Below are 12,651 nucleotides of genomic sequence, written 5' to 3'. Positions count from 1 at the left end.
TCAAGCCTCGATGGCGCAGTAGGCAGCGCGTGAGTCTCATAATCTCAAGGTCGTGAGTTCGATCCTCACTCGGGGCAAACTTTTGGTACAATATTTTATTTTCCGTCTGCATGAGACAGAGAAAAAATTATACATGGAGTCTTTGACAGGTGCAAAGAAATGGCAGCGGTGGGATTCGAACCCACGCCATCGAAATGACTGGTGCCTAAAACCAGCGCATTAGACCACCCGGCCACGCTACCAAATGAGAACAGTGTTTTGCTAAGTTAATGTGATCTGATGCAACAGAGATGGCAAATAACGATGTGGTAGAGGGTTTGCAACCAAAGTTTAGACAAAATTAACCCCGAAGAAGAAATAAACACATGGAGTTTTGACAGGTGCAAAGAAATGGCAGCGGTGGGATTCGAACCCACGCCATCGAAATGACTGGTGCCTTAAACCAGCGCCTTAGACCACTCGGCCACGCTAACACATGTGAATCATGGTTTGTTAAGTTAATGTGATCTGATGCAACAGAGATGGCAAATAACGATGTAGTAGAGGGTTTGCAACCAAAGTTTAGACAAAATTTACCCCGATTAAGAAATAAACACATACCATATGTTGTTGATCAACTCAAGTTTGTATCCAAACAAATTGGCATTGTCTGCATTCGCACATTATTTGTCGAAATACATATATTTTAGTTACAAGGATGCAAATTTGCATGAGGTCATCAAGCCTCGATGGCGCAGTAGGCAGCGCGTGAGTCTCATAATCTCAAGGTCGTGAGTTCGATCCTCACTCGGGACAAACTTTTGGTACAATATTTTATTTTCCATCTGCATGAGACAGAGAAAAAATTTTACATGGAGTTTTGACAGGTGCAAAGAAATGGCAGCGGTGGGATTCGCCCACGCCATCGAAATGAATGGTGCCTTAAACCAGCGACTTAGACCACTCGGCCACGCTACCACATGTGAATGATGGTTTGTTAAGTTAATGTGATCTGATGCAACAGAGATGGCAAATAACGATGTGGTAGAGGGTTTGCAACCAAAGTTTAGACAAATTTGACCCCGATTAAGAAATAAACACATACCATATAGTTTGTTGATCAACTCAAATTTGTATCCAAACAAATTGGCATTGTCTGCATTCGCACATTATTTGTCGAAATACATATATTTTAGTTACAAGGAAGCAAATTTGCATGAGGTCATCAAGCCTCGATGGCGCAGTAGGCAGCGCGTGAGTCTCATAATCTCAAGGTCGTGAGTTCGATCCTCAATCGGGGCAAACTTTTGGTACAATATTTTTTTTTCCGTCTGCATGAGACAGAGAAAAAATTATACATGGAGTTTTGACAGGTGCAAAGAAATGGCAGCGGTGGGATTCGAACCCACGCCATCGAAATGACTGGTGCCTTAAACCAGCGACTTAGACCACTCGGCCACGCTACCACATGTGAATGATGGTTTGTTAAGTTAATGTGATCTGATGCAACAGAGATGGCAAATAACGATGTAGTAGAGGGTTTGCAACCAAAGTTTAGACAAAATTGACCCCGATTAAGAAATAAACACATACCATATGTTTTTGATGAACTCAAGTTTGTATCCAAACAAATTGGCATTGTCTGCATTCGCACATTATTTGTCGAAATACATATATTTCAGTTACAAGGATGCAAATTTGCATGAGGTCATCAAGCTTCGATGGCGCAGTAGGCAGCGCGTGAGTCTCATAATCTCAAGGTCGTGAGTTCGATCCTCACTCGGGGCAAACTTTTGGTACAATATTTTATTTTCCATCTGCATGAGACAGAGAAAAAATTACACATGGAGTTTTGACAGGTGCAAAGAAATGGCAGCGGTGGGATTCGAACCCACGCCATCGAAATGACTGGTGCCTAAAACCAGCGCATTAGACAACCCGGCCACGCTACCAAATGAGAACAGTGTTTTGCTAAGTTAATGTGATCTGATGCAACAGAGATGGCAAATAACGATGTGGTAGAGGGTTTGCAACCAAAGTTTAGACAAAATTAATCCCGAAGAAGAAATAAACACATGGAGTTTTGACAGGTGCAAAGAAATGGCAGCGGTGGGATTCGAACCCACGCCATCGAAATGACTGGTGCCTTAAACCAGCGCCTTAGACCACTCGGCCACGCTAACACATGTGAATGATGGTTTGTTAAGTTAATGTGATCTGATGCAACAGAGATGGCAAATAACGATGTAGTAGAGGGTTTGCAACCAAAGTTTAGACAAAATTTACCCCGATTAAGAAATAAACACATACCATATGTTGTTGATCAACTCAAGTTTGTATCCAAACAAATTGGCATTGTCTGCATTCGCACATTATTTGTCGAAATACATATATTTTAGTTACAAGGAAGCAAATTTGCATGAGGTAATCAAGCCTCGATGGCGCAGTAGGCAGCGCGTGAGTCTCATAATCTCAAGGTCGTGAGTTCGATCCTCACTTGGGGCAAACTTTTGGAACATTATTTTATTTTCCAAGTGCATGACACAGAGAAAAAATTACACATGGAGTATTTGACAGGTGCAAAGAAATGGCAGCGGTGGGATTCGAACCCACGCCATCGAAATGACTGGTGCCTAAAACCAGCGCCTTAGACCACTCGGCCACGCTACCACATGAGAAGAGTGTTTTGCTAAGTTAATGTGATCTGATGCAAAGATAGATGGCAAATAACGATGTGGTAGAGGGTTTGCAACCAACGTTTAAACAAATTTGACCCCGATTAAGAAATAAACACATACCATATGTTGTTGATCAACTCAAGTTTGTATCCAAACAAATTGGCATTGTCTGCATTCGCACATTATTTGTCGAAATACATATATTTTAGTTACAAGGATGCAAATTTGCATAAGTACATCAAGCCTCGATGGCGCAGTAGGCAGCGCGTGAGTCTCATAATCTCAAGGTCGTGAGTTCGATCCTCACTCGGGACAAACTTTTGGTACAATATTTTATTTTCCATCTGCATGAGACAGAGAAAAAATTTTACATGGAGTTTTGACAGGTGCAAAGAAATGGCAGCGGTGGGATTCGAACCCACGCCATCGAAATGACTGGTGCCTAAAACCAGCGCCTTAGACCACTCGGCCACGCTACCACATGTGAATGATGGTTTGTTAAGTTAATGTGATCTGATGCAACAGAGATGGCAAATAACGATGTAGTAGAGGGTTTCCAAACCAGAGTTTAGACAAAATTTACCCCGATTTAGAAATAAACACATACCATATAGTTTGTTGATCAACTCAAGTTTGTATCCAAACAAATTGGCATTGTCTGCATTCGCACATTATTTGTCGAAATACATATATTTCAGTTACAAGGATGCAAATTTGCATGAGGTCATCAAGCTTCGATGGCGCAGTAGGCAGCGCGTGAGTCTCATAATCTCAAGGTCGTGAGTTCGATCCTCACTCGGGGCAAACTTTTGGTACAATATTTTATTTTCCATCTGCATGAGACAGAGAAAAAATTACACATGGAGTTTTGACAGGTGCAAAGAAATGGCAGCGGTGGGATTCGAACCCACGCCATCGAAATGACTGGTGCCTAAAACCAGCGCATTAGACCACCCGGCCACGCTACCAAATGAGAACAGTGTTTTGCTAAGTTAATGTGATCTGATGCAACAGAGATGGCAAATAACGATGTGGTAGAGGGTTTGCAACCAAAGTTTAGACAAAATTAACCCCGAAGAAGAAATAAACACATGGAGTTTTGACAGGTGCAAAGAAACGGCAGCGGTGGGATTCGAACCCACGCCATCGAAATGACTGGTGCCTTAAACCAGCGCCTTAGACCACTCGGCCACGCTAACACATGTGAATGATGGTTTGTTAAGTTAATGTGATCTGATGCAACAGAGATGGCAAATAACGATGTAGTAGAGGGTTTGCAACCAAAGTTTAGACAAAATTTACCCCGATTAAGAAATAAACACATACCATATGTTGTTGATCAACTCAAGTTTGTATCCAAACAAATTGGCATTGTCTGCATTCGCACATTATTTGTCGAAATACATATATTTTAGTTACAAGGATGCAAATTTGCATGAGGTCATCAAGCCTCGATGGCGCAGTAGGCAGCGCGTGAGTCTCATAATCTCAAGGTCGTGAGTTCGATCCTCACTCGGGGCAAACTTTTGATACAATATTTTATTTTCCGTCTGCATGAAACAGAGAAAAAATTATCCATGTAGTTTTGACAGGTGCAAAGAAATGGCAGCGGTGGGATTCGCCCACGCCATCGAAATGAATGGTGCCTTAAACCAGCGACTTAGACCACTCGGCCACGCTACCACATGTGAATGATGGTTTGTTAAGTTAATGTGATCTGATGCAACAGAGATGGCAAATAACGATGTGGTAGAGGGTTTGCAACCAAAGTTTAGACAAATTTGACCCCGATTAAGAAATAAACACATACCATATAGTTTGTTGATCAACTCAAATTTGTATCCAAACAAATTGGCATTGTCTGCATTCGCACATTATTTGTCGAAATACATATATTTTAGTTACAAGGAAGCAAATTTGCATGAGGTCATCAAGCCTCGATGGCGCAGTAGGCAGTGCGTGAGTCTCATAATCTCAAGGTCGTGAGTTCGATCCTCAATCGGGGCAAACTTTTGGTACAATATTTTTTTTTCCGTCTGCATGAGACAGAGAAAAAATTATACATGGAGTTTTGACAGGTGCAAAGAAATGGCAGCGGTGGGATTCGAACCCACGCCATCGAAATGACTGGTGCCTTAAACCAGCGACTTAGACCACTCGGCCACGCTACCACATGTGAATGATGGTTTGTTAAGTTAATGTGATCTGATGCAACAGAGATGGCAAATAACGATGTAGTAGAGGGTTTGCAACCAAAGTTTAGACAAAATTGACCCCGATTAAGAAATAAACACATACCATATGTTTTTGATGAACTCAAGTTTGTATCCAAACAAATTGGCATTGTCTGCATTCGCACATTATTTGTCGAAATACATATATTTCAGTTACAAGGATGCAAATTTGCATGAGGTCATCAAGCTTCGATGGCGCAGTAGGCAGCGCGTGAGTCTCATAATCTCAAGGTCGTGAGTTCGATCCTCACTCGGGGCAAACTTTTGGTACAATATTTTATTTTCCATCTGCATGAGACAGAGAAAAAATTACACATGGAGTTTTGACAGGTGCAAAGAAATGGCAGCGGTGGGATTCGAACCCACGCCATCGAAATGACTGGTGCCTTAAACCAGCGCCTTAGACCACTCGGCCACGCTAACACATGTGAATGATGGTTTGTTAAGTTAATGTGATCTGATGCAACAGAGATGGCAAATAACGATGTAGTAGAGGGTTTGCAACCAAAGTTTAGACAAAATTTACCCCGATTAAGAAATAAACACATACCATATGTTGTTGATCAACTCAAGTTTGTATCCAAACAAATTGGCATTGTCTGCATTCGCACATTATTTGTCGAAATACATATATTTTAGTTACAAGGATGCAAATTTGCATGAGGTCATCAAGCCTCGATGGCGCAGTAGGCAGCGCGTGAGTCTCATAATCTCAAGGTCGTGAGTTCGATCCTCACTCGGGGCAAACTTTTGATACAATATTTTATTTTCCGTCTGCATGAAACAGAGAAAAAATTATCCATGTAGTTTTGACAGGTGCAAAGAAATGGCAGCGGTGGGATTCGCCCACGCCATCGAAATGAATGGTGCCTTAAACCAGCGACTTAGACCACTCGGCCACGCTACCACATGTGAATGATGGTTTGTTAAGTTAATGTGATCTGATGCAACAGAGATGGCAAATAACGATGTGGTAGAGGGTTTGCAACCAAAGTTTAGACAAATTTGACCCCGATTAAGAAATAAACACATACCATATAGTTTGTTGATCAACTCAAATTTGTATCCAAACAAATTGGCATTGTCTGCATTCGCACATTATTTGTCGAAATACATATATTTTAGTTACAAGGAAGCAAATTTGCATGAGGTCATCAAGCCTCGATGGCGCAGTAGGCAGTGCGTGAGTCTCATAATCTCAAGGTCGTGAGTTCGATCCTCAATCGGGGCAAACTTTTGGTACAATATTTTTTTTTCCGTCTGCATGAGACAGAGAAAAAATTATACATGGAGTTTTGACAGGTGCAAAGAAATGGCAGCGGTGGGATTCGAACCCACGCCATCGAAATGACTGGTGCCTTAAACCAGCGACTTAGACCACTCGGCCACGCTACCACATGTGAATGATGGTTTGTTAAGTTAATGTGATCTGATGCAACAGAGATGGCAAATAACGATGTAGTAGAGGGTTTGCAACCAAAGTTTAGACAAAATTGACCCCGATTAAGAAATAAACACATACCATATGTTTTTGATGAACTCAAGTTTGTATCCAAACAAATTGGCATTGTCTGCATTCGCACATTATTTGTCGAAATACATATATTTCAGTTACAAGGATGCAAATTTGCATGAGGTCATCAAGCTTCGATGGCGCAGTAGGCAGCGCGTGAGTCTCATAATCTCAAGGTCGTGAGTTCGATCCTCACTCGGGGCAAACTTTTGGTACAATATTTTATTTTCCATCTGCATGAGACAGAGAAAAAATTACACATGGAGTTTTGACAGGTGCAAAGAAATGGCAGCGGTGGGATTCGAACCCACGCCATCGAAATGACTGGTGCCTTAAACCAGCGCCTTAGACCACTCGGCCACGCTAACACATGTGAATGATGGTTTGTTAAGTTAATGTGATCTGATGCAACAGAGATGGCAAATAACGATGTAGTAGAGGGTTTGCAACCAAAGTTTAGACAAAATTTACCCCGATTAAGAAATAAACACATACCATATGTTGTTGATCAACTCAAGTTTGTATCCAAACAAATTGGCATTGTCTGCATTCGCACATTATTTGTCGAAATACATATATTTTAGTTACAAGGATGCAAATTTGCATGAGGTCATCAAGCCTCGATGGCGCAGTAGGCAGCGCGTGAGTCTCATAATCTCAAGGTCGTGAGTTCGATCCTCACTCGGGGCAAACTTTTGATACAATATTTTATTTTCCGTCTGCATGAAACAGAGAAAAAATTATCCATGTAGTTTTGACAGGTGCAAAGAAATGGCAGCGGTGGGATTCGCCCACGCCATCGAAATGAATGGTGCCTTAAACCAGCGACTTAGACCACTCGGCCACGCTACCACATGTGAATGATGGTTTGTTAAGTTAATGTGATCTGATGCAACAGAGATGGCAAATAACGATGTGGTAGAGGGTTTGCAACCAAAGTTTAGACAAATTTGACCCCGATTAAGAAATAAACACATACCATATAGTTTGTTGATCAACTCAAATTTGTATCCAAACAAATTGGCATTGTCTGCATTCGCACATTATTTGTCGAAATACATATATTTTAGTTACAAGGAAGCAAATTTGCATGAGGTCATCAAGCCTCGATGGCGCAGTAGGCAGTGCGTGAGTCTCATAATCTCAAGGTCGTGAGTTCGATCCTCAATCGGGGCAAACTTTTGGTACAATATTTTTTTTTCCGTCTGCATGAGACAGAGAAAAAATTATACATGGAGTTTTGACAGGTGCAAAGAAATGGCAGCGGTGGGATTCGAACCCACGCCATCGAAATGACTGGTGCCTTAAACCAGCGACTTAGACCACTCGGCCACGCTACCACATGTGAATGATGGTTTGTTAAGTTAATGTGATCTGATGCAACAGAGATGGCAAATAACGATGTAGTAGAGGGTTTGCAACCAAAGTTTAGACAAAATTGACCCCGATTAAGAAATAAACACATACCATATGTTTTTGATGAACTCAAGTTTGTATCCAAACAAATTGGCATTGTCTGCATTCGCACATTATTTGTCGAAATACATATATTTCAGTTACAAGGATGCAAATTTTCATGAGGTCATCAAGCTTCGATGGCGCAGTAGGCAGCGCGTGAGTCTCATAATCTCAAGGTCGTGAGTTCGATCCTCACTCGGGGCAAACTTTTGGTACAATATTTTATTTTCCATCTGCATGAGACAGAGAAAAAATTACACATGGAGTTTTGACAGGTGCGAAGAAATGGCAGCGGTGGGATTCGAACCCACGCCATCGAAATGACTGGTGCCTAAAACCAGCGCCTTAGACCACTCGGCCACGCTACCACATATGAATGGTGGTTTGTTAAGTTAATGTGATCTGGTGCAACAGAGATGGCAAATAACGATGTAGTAGAGGGTTTGCAACCAAAGTTTAGACAAAATTGACCCCGATTAAGAAATAAACACATACCATATGTTGTTGATGAACTCAAGTTTGTATCCAAACAAATTGGCATTGTCTGCATTCGCACATTATTTGTCGAAATACATATATTTCAGTTACAAGGATGCAAATTTGCATGAGGTCATCAAGCTTCGATGGCGCAGTAGGCAGCGCGTGAGTCTCATAATCTCAAGGTCGTGAGTTCGATCCTCACTCGGGGCAAACTTTTGGTACAATATTTTATTTTCCATCTGCATGAGACAGAGAAAAAATTACACATGGAGTTTTGACAGGTGCAAAGAAATGGCAGCGGTGGGATTCGAACCCACGCCATCGAAATGACTGGTGCCTAAAACCAGCGACTTAGACCACTCGGCCACGCTACCACATATGAATGGTGGTTTGTTAAGTTAATGTGATCTGGTGCAACAGAGATGGCAAATAACGATGTAGTAGAGGGTTTGCAACCAAAGTTTAGACAAAATTGACCCCGATTAAGAAATAAACACATACCATATGTTGTTGATGAACTCAAGTTTGTATCCAAACAAATTGGCATTGTCTGCATTCGCACATTATTTGTCGAAATACATATATTTCAGTTACAAGGATGCAAATTTGCATGAGGTCATCAAGCTTCGATGGCGCAGTAGGCAGCGCGTGAGTCTCATAATCTCAAGGTCGTGAGTTCGATCCTCACTCGGGGCAAACTTTTGGTACAATATTTTATTTTCCATCTGCATGAGACAGAGAAAAAATTACACATGGAGTTTTGACAGGTGCAAAGAAATGGCAGCGGTGGGATTCGAACCCACGCCATCGAAATGACTGGTGCCTAAAACCAGCGCCTTAGACCACTCGGCCACGCTACCACATATGAATGATGGTTTGTTAAGTTAATGTGATCTGGTGCAACAGAGATGGCAAATAACGATGTGGTAGAGGGTTTGCAACCAAAGTTTAGACAAAATTTACCCCGATTAAGAAATAAACACATACCACATGTTGTTGATCAACTCAAGTTTGTATCCAAACAAATTGGCATTGTCTGCATTCGCACATTATTTGTCGAAATACATATATTTTAGTTACAAGGAAGCAAATTTGCATGAGGTCATCAAGCCTCGATGGCGCAGTAGGCAGCGCGTGAGTCTCATAATCTCAAGGTCGTGAGTTCGATCCATACTTGGGGCAAACTTTTGGAACAATATTTAATTTTCCAAGTGCATGACACAGAGAAAAAATTACACATGGAGTATTTGACAGGTGCAAAGAAATGGCAGCGGTGGGATTCGAACCCACGCCATCGAAATGACTGGTGCCTAAAACCAGCGCCTTAGACCACTCGGCCACGCTACCACATGAGAAGAGTGTTTTGCTATGTTAATGTGATCTGATGCAAACATAGATGGCAAATAACGATGTGGTAGAGGGTTTGCAACCAACGTTTAGACAAAATTGACCCCGATTAAGAAATAAACACATACCACATGTTGTTGATCAACTCAAGTTTGTATCCAAACAAATTGGCATTGTCTGCATTCGCACATTATTGGTCGAAATACATATATTTTAGTTACAAGGATGCAAATTTACATGAGGTCATCAAGCCTCGATGGCGCAGTAGGCAGCGCGTGAGTCTCATAATCTCAAGGTCGTGAGTTCGATCCTCACTCGGGACAAACTTTTGGTACAATATTTTATTTTCCATCTGCATGAGACAGAGAAAAAAATTTACATGGAGCTTTGACAGGTGCAAAGAAATGGCAGCGGTGGGATTCGAACCCACGCCATCGAAATGATTGGTGCCTAAAACCAGCGCCTTAGACCACTCGGCCACGCTACCACATGTGAATGATGGTTTGTTAAGTTAATGTGATCTGATGCAACAGAGATGGCAAATAACGATGTAGTAGAGGGTTTCCAAACCAGAGTTTAGACAAAATTTACCCCGATTTAGAAATAAACACATACCATATAGTTTGTTGATCAACTCAAGTTTGTATCCAAACAAATTGGCATTGTCTGCATTCCCACATTATTTGTCGAAATACATATATTTCAGTTACAAGGATGCAAATTTGCATGAGGTCATCAAGCCTCGATGGCGCAGTAGGCAGCGCGTGAGTCTCATAATCTCAAGGTCGTGAGTTCGATCCTCACTCGGGGCAAACTTTTGGTACAATATTTTATTTTCCGTCTGCATGAGACAGAGAAAAAATTATACATGGAGTTTTTGACAGGTGCAAAGAAATGGCAGCGGTGGGATTCGAACCCACGCCATCGAAATGACTGGTGCCTAAAACCAGCGCATTAGACCACCCGGCCACGCTACCAAATGAGAACAGTGTTTTGCTAAGTTAATGTGATCTGATGCAACAGAGATGGCAAATAACGATGTGGTAGAGGGTTTGCAACCAAAGTTTAGACAAAATTAACCCCGATGAAGGAATAAACACATGGAGTTTTGACAGGTGCAAAGAAATGGCAGCGGTGGGATTCGAACCCACGCCATCGAAATGACTGGTGCCTTAAACCAGAGCCTTAGACCACTCGGCCACGCTACCACATGTGAATGATGGTTTGTTAAGTTAATGTGATCTGATGCAACAGAGATGGCAAATAACGATGTAGTAGAGGGTTTGCAACCAAAGTTTAGACAAAATTTACCCCGATTAAGAAATAAACACATACCATATGTTGTTGATCAACTCAAGTTTGTATCCAAACAAATTGGCATTGTCTGCATTCGCACATTATTTGTCGAAATACATATATTTTAGTTACAAGGATGCAAATTTGCATGAGGTCATCAAGCCTCGATGGCGCAGTAGGCAGCGCGTGAGTCTCATAATCTCAAGGTCGTGAGTTCGATCCTCACTCGGGGCAAACTTTTGGTACAATATTTTATTTTCCGTCTGCATGAGACAGAGAAAAAATTATACATGGAGTTTTTGACAGGTGCAAAGAAATGGCAGCGGTGGGATTCGAACCCACGCCATCGAAATGACTGGTGCCTAAAACCAGCGCCTAAGGCCACCCGGCCATGCTACCAAATGAGAACAGTGTTTTGCTAAGTTAATGTGATCTGATGCAACAGAGATGGCAAATAACGATGTGGTAGAGGGTTTGCAACCAAAGTTTAGACAAAATTAACCCCGAAGAAGAAATAAACACATGGAGTTTTGACAGGTGCAAAGAAATGGCAGCGGTGGGATTCGAACCCACGCCATCGAAATGACTGGTGCCTAAAACCAGCGGCTTAGACCACTCGGCCACGCTACCACATGTGAATGATGGTTTGTTAAGTTAATGTGATCTGAGGCAACAGAGATGGCAAATAACGATGTAGTAGAGGGTTTGCAACCAAAGTTTAGACAAAATTAACCCCGAAGAAGAAATAAACACATGGAGTTTTGACAGGTGCAAAGAAATGGCAGCGGTGGGATTCGAACCCACGCCATCGAAATGACTGGTGCCTTAAACCAGCGCCTTAGACCACTCGGCCACGCTACCACATGTGAATGATGGTTTGTTAAGTTAATGTGATCTGATGCAACAGAGATGGCAAATAACGATGTAGTAGAGGGTTTGCAACCAAAGTTTAGACAAAATTTACCCCGATTAAGAAATAAACACATACCATATGTTGTTGATCAACTCAAGTTTGTATCCAAACAAATTGGCATTGTCTGCATTCGCACATTATTTGTCGAAATACATATATTTTAGTTACAAGGATGCAAATTTGCATGAGGTCATCAAGCCTCGATGGCGCAGTAGGCAGCGCGTGAGTCTCATAATCTCAAGGTCGTGAGTTCGATCCTCACTCGGGGCAAACTTTTGGTACAATATTTTATTTTCCATCTGCATGAGACAGAGAAAAAATTATACATGGAGTTTTTGACAGGTGCAAAGAAATGGCAGCGGTGGGATTCGAACCCACGCCATCGAAATGACTGGTGCCTAAAACCAGCGCCTAAGACCACCCGGCCACGCTACCAAATGAGAACAGTGTTTTGCTAAGTTAATGTGATCTGATGCAACAGAGATGGCAAATAACGATGTGGTAGAGGGTTTGCAACCAAAGTTTAGACAAAATTAACCCCGAAGAAGAAATAAACACATGGAGTTTTGACAGGTGCAAAGAAATGGCAGCGGTGGGATTCGAACCCACGCCATCGAAATGACTGGTGCCTAAAACCAGCGGCTTAGACCACTCGGCCACGCTACCACATGTGAATGATGGTTTGTTAAGTTAATGTGATCTGAGGCAACAGAGATGGCAAATAACGATGTAGTAGAAGGTTTGCAACCAAAG

The 12,651-nt window shown here is 41.9% G+C and overlaps 31 non-coding genes across 31 annotated transcripts; 11 read left to right on the top strand and 20 right to left on the bottom strand.

Moving 5' to 3' along the window:
* Positions 1 to 4: 4 nt before the first annotated feature.
* Trnam-cau (transfer RNA methionine (anticodon CAU)) lies at positions 5 to 77 on the top strand. Its single transcript has one exon. It is a non-coding gene; the product is annotated as a tRNA-Met (tRNA).
* A 314-nt stretch (positions 78 to 391) lies between these two features.
* On the bottom strand, positions 392 to 473 carry Trnal-aag (transfer RNA leucine (anticodon AAG)). Its single transcript has one exon. It is a non-coding gene; the product is annotated as a tRNA-Leu (tRNA).
* Positions 474 to 722: 249 nt separating this feature from the next.
* Trnam-cau (transfer RNA methionine (anticodon CAU)) lies at positions 723 to 795 on the top strand. The gene has a single exon. It is a non-coding gene; the product is annotated as a tRNA-Met (tRNA).
* Positions 796 to 1,363: 568 nt separating this feature from the next.
* Positions 1,364 to 1,445, bottom strand: Trnal-aag (transfer RNA leucine (anticodon AAG)). Its single transcript has one exon. It is a non-coding gene; the product is annotated as a tRNA-Leu (tRNA).
* Positions 1,446 to 2,080: 635 nt separating this feature from the next.
* On the bottom strand, positions 2,081 to 2,162 carry Trnal-aag (transfer RNA leucine (anticodon AAG)). Its single transcript has one exon. It is a non-coding gene; the product is annotated as a tRNA-Leu (tRNA).
* Positions 2,163 to 2,411: 249 nt separating this feature from the next.
* On the top strand, positions 2,412 to 2,484 carry Trnam-cau (transfer RNA methionine (anticodon CAU)). The gene has a single exon. It is a non-coding gene; the product is annotated as a tRNA-Met (tRNA).
* Positions 2,485 to 2,567: 83 nt separating this feature from the next.
* Positions 2,568 to 2,649, bottom strand: Trnal-uag (transfer RNA leucine (anticodon UAG)). The gene has a single exon. It is a non-coding gene; the product is annotated as a tRNA-Leu (tRNA).
* Positions 2,650 to 2,899: 250 nt separating this feature from the next.
* Trnam-cau (transfer RNA methionine (anticodon CAU)) lies at positions 2,900 to 2,972 on the top strand. Its single transcript has one exon. It is a non-coding gene; the product is annotated as a tRNA-Met (tRNA).
* An 82-nt stretch (positions 2,973 to 3,054) lies between these two features.
* On the bottom strand, positions 3,055 to 3,136 carry Trnal-uag (transfer RNA leucine (anticodon UAG)). The gene has a single exon. It is a non-coding gene; the product is annotated as a tRNA-Leu (tRNA).
* A 638-nt stretch (positions 3,137 to 3,774) lies between these two features.
* Trnal-aag (transfer RNA leucine (anticodon AAG)) lies at positions 3,775 to 3,856 on the bottom strand. The gene has a single exon. It is a non-coding gene; the product is annotated as a tRNA-Leu (tRNA).
* A 249-nt stretch (positions 3,857 to 4,105) lies between these two features.
* Positions 4,106 to 4,178, top strand: Trnam-cau (transfer RNA methionine (anticodon CAU)). The gene has a single exon. It is a non-coding gene; the product is annotated as a tRNA-Met (tRNA).
* Positions 4,179 to 4,746: 568 nt separating this feature from the next.
* Positions 4,747 to 4,828, bottom strand: Trnal-aag (transfer RNA leucine (anticodon AAG)). The gene has a single exon. It is a non-coding gene; the product is annotated as a tRNA-Leu (tRNA).
* Positions 4,829 to 5,232: 404 nt separating this feature from the next.
* Positions 5,233 to 5,314, bottom strand: Trnal-aag (transfer RNA leucine (anticodon AAG)). Its single transcript has one exon. It is a non-coding gene; the product is annotated as a tRNA-Leu (tRNA).
* Positions 5,315 to 5,563: 249 nt separating this feature from the next.
* On the top strand, positions 5,564 to 5,636 carry Trnam-cau (transfer RNA methionine (anticodon CAU)). The gene has a single exon. It is a non-coding gene; the product is annotated as a tRNA-Met (tRNA).
* Positions 5,637 to 6,204: 568 nt separating this feature from the next.
* On the bottom strand, positions 6,205 to 6,286 carry Trnal-aag (transfer RNA leucine (anticodon AAG)). Its single transcript has one exon. It is a non-coding gene; the product is annotated as a tRNA-Leu (tRNA).
* A 404-nt stretch (positions 6,287 to 6,690) lies between these two features.
* On the bottom strand, positions 6,691 to 6,772 carry Trnal-aag (transfer RNA leucine (anticodon AAG)). Its single transcript has one exon. It is a non-coding gene; the product is annotated as a tRNA-Leu (tRNA).
* Positions 6,773 to 7,021: 249 nt separating this feature from the next.
* On the top strand, positions 7,022 to 7,094 carry Trnam-cau (transfer RNA methionine (anticodon CAU)). The gene has a single exon. It is a non-coding gene; the product is annotated as a tRNA-Met (tRNA).
* Positions 7,095 to 7,662: 568 nt separating this feature from the next.
* Trnal-aag (transfer RNA leucine (anticodon AAG)) lies at positions 7,663 to 7,744 on the bottom strand. The gene has a single exon. It is a non-coding gene; the product is annotated as a tRNA-Leu (tRNA).
* A 404-nt stretch (positions 7,745 to 8,148) lies between these two features.
* Trnal-uag (transfer RNA leucine (anticodon UAG)) lies at positions 8,149 to 8,230 on the bottom strand. The gene has a single exon. It is a non-coding gene; the product is annotated as a tRNA-Leu (tRNA).
* A 404-nt stretch (positions 8,231 to 8,634) lies between these two features.
* On the bottom strand, positions 8,635 to 8,716 carry Trnal-uag (transfer RNA leucine (anticodon UAG)). The gene has a single exon. It is a non-coding gene; the product is annotated as a tRNA-Leu (tRNA).
* Positions 8,717 to 9,120: 404 nt separating this feature from the next.
* Trnal-uag (transfer RNA leucine (anticodon UAG)) lies at positions 9,121 to 9,202 on the bottom strand. Its single transcript has one exon. It is a non-coding gene; the product is annotated as a tRNA-Leu (tRNA).
* A 405-nt stretch (positions 9,203 to 9,607) lies between these two features.
* Positions 9,608 to 9,689, bottom strand: Trnal-uag (transfer RNA leucine (anticodon UAG)). The gene has a single exon. It is a non-coding gene; the product is annotated as a tRNA-Leu (tRNA).
* Positions 9,690 to 9,939: 250 nt separating this feature from the next.
* Trnam-cau (transfer RNA methionine (anticodon CAU)) lies at positions 9,940 to 10,012 on the top strand. Its single transcript has one exon. It is a non-coding gene; the product is annotated as a tRNA-Met (tRNA).
* An 82-nt stretch (positions 10,013 to 10,094) lies between these two features.
* On the bottom strand, positions 10,095 to 10,176 carry Trnal-uag (transfer RNA leucine (anticodon UAG)). Its single transcript has one exon. It is a non-coding gene; the product is annotated as a tRNA-Leu (tRNA).
* Positions 10,177 to 10,428: 252 nt separating this feature from the next.
* Positions 10,429 to 10,501, top strand: Trnam-cau (transfer RNA methionine (anticodon CAU)). The gene has a single exon. It is a non-coding gene; the product is annotated as a tRNA-Met (tRNA).
* A 314-nt stretch (positions 10,502 to 10,815) lies between these two features.
* Trnal-aag (transfer RNA leucine (anticodon AAG)) lies at positions 10,816 to 10,897 on the bottom strand. Its single transcript has one exon. It is a non-coding gene; the product is annotated as a tRNA-Leu (tRNA).
* Positions 10,898 to 11,146: 249 nt separating this feature from the next.
* On the top strand, positions 11,147 to 11,219 carry Trnam-cau (transfer RNA methionine (anticodon CAU)). Its single transcript has one exon. It is a non-coding gene; the product is annotated as a tRNA-Met (tRNA).
* A 314-nt stretch (positions 11,220 to 11,533) lies between these two features.
* On the bottom strand, positions 11,534 to 11,615 carry Trnal-uag (transfer RNA leucine (anticodon UAG)). The gene has a single exon. It is a non-coding gene; the product is annotated as a tRNA-Leu (tRNA).
* A 149-nt stretch (positions 11,616 to 11,764) lies between these two features.
* On the bottom strand, positions 11,765 to 11,846 carry Trnal-aag (transfer RNA leucine (anticodon AAG)). Its single transcript has one exon. It is a non-coding gene; the product is annotated as a tRNA-Leu (tRNA).
* A 249-nt stretch (positions 11,847 to 12,095) lies between these two features.
* On the top strand, positions 12,096 to 12,168 carry Trnam-cau (transfer RNA methionine (anticodon CAU)). The gene has a single exon. It is a non-coding gene; the product is annotated as a tRNA-Met (tRNA).
* A 314-nt stretch (positions 12,169 to 12,482) lies between these two features.
* Positions 12,483 to 12,564, bottom strand: Trnal-uag (transfer RNA leucine (anticodon UAG)). The gene has a single exon. It is a non-coding gene; the product is annotated as a tRNA-Leu (tRNA).
* Positions 12,565 to 12,651: the final 87 nt, after the last annotated feature.

Source organism: Phallusia mammillata, chromosome 4 (genome assembly GCF_965637545.1).
Source record: "Phallusia mammillata chromosome 4, kaPhaMamm4.hap1.1, whole genome shotgun sequence".
Classification (NCBI taxonomy): Eukaryota; Metazoa; Chordata; class Ascidiacea; order Phlebobranchia; family Ascidiidae; genus Phallusia; species Phallusia mammillata.
This window is presented reverse-complemented; position numbering and strand designations above follow the sequence as displayed.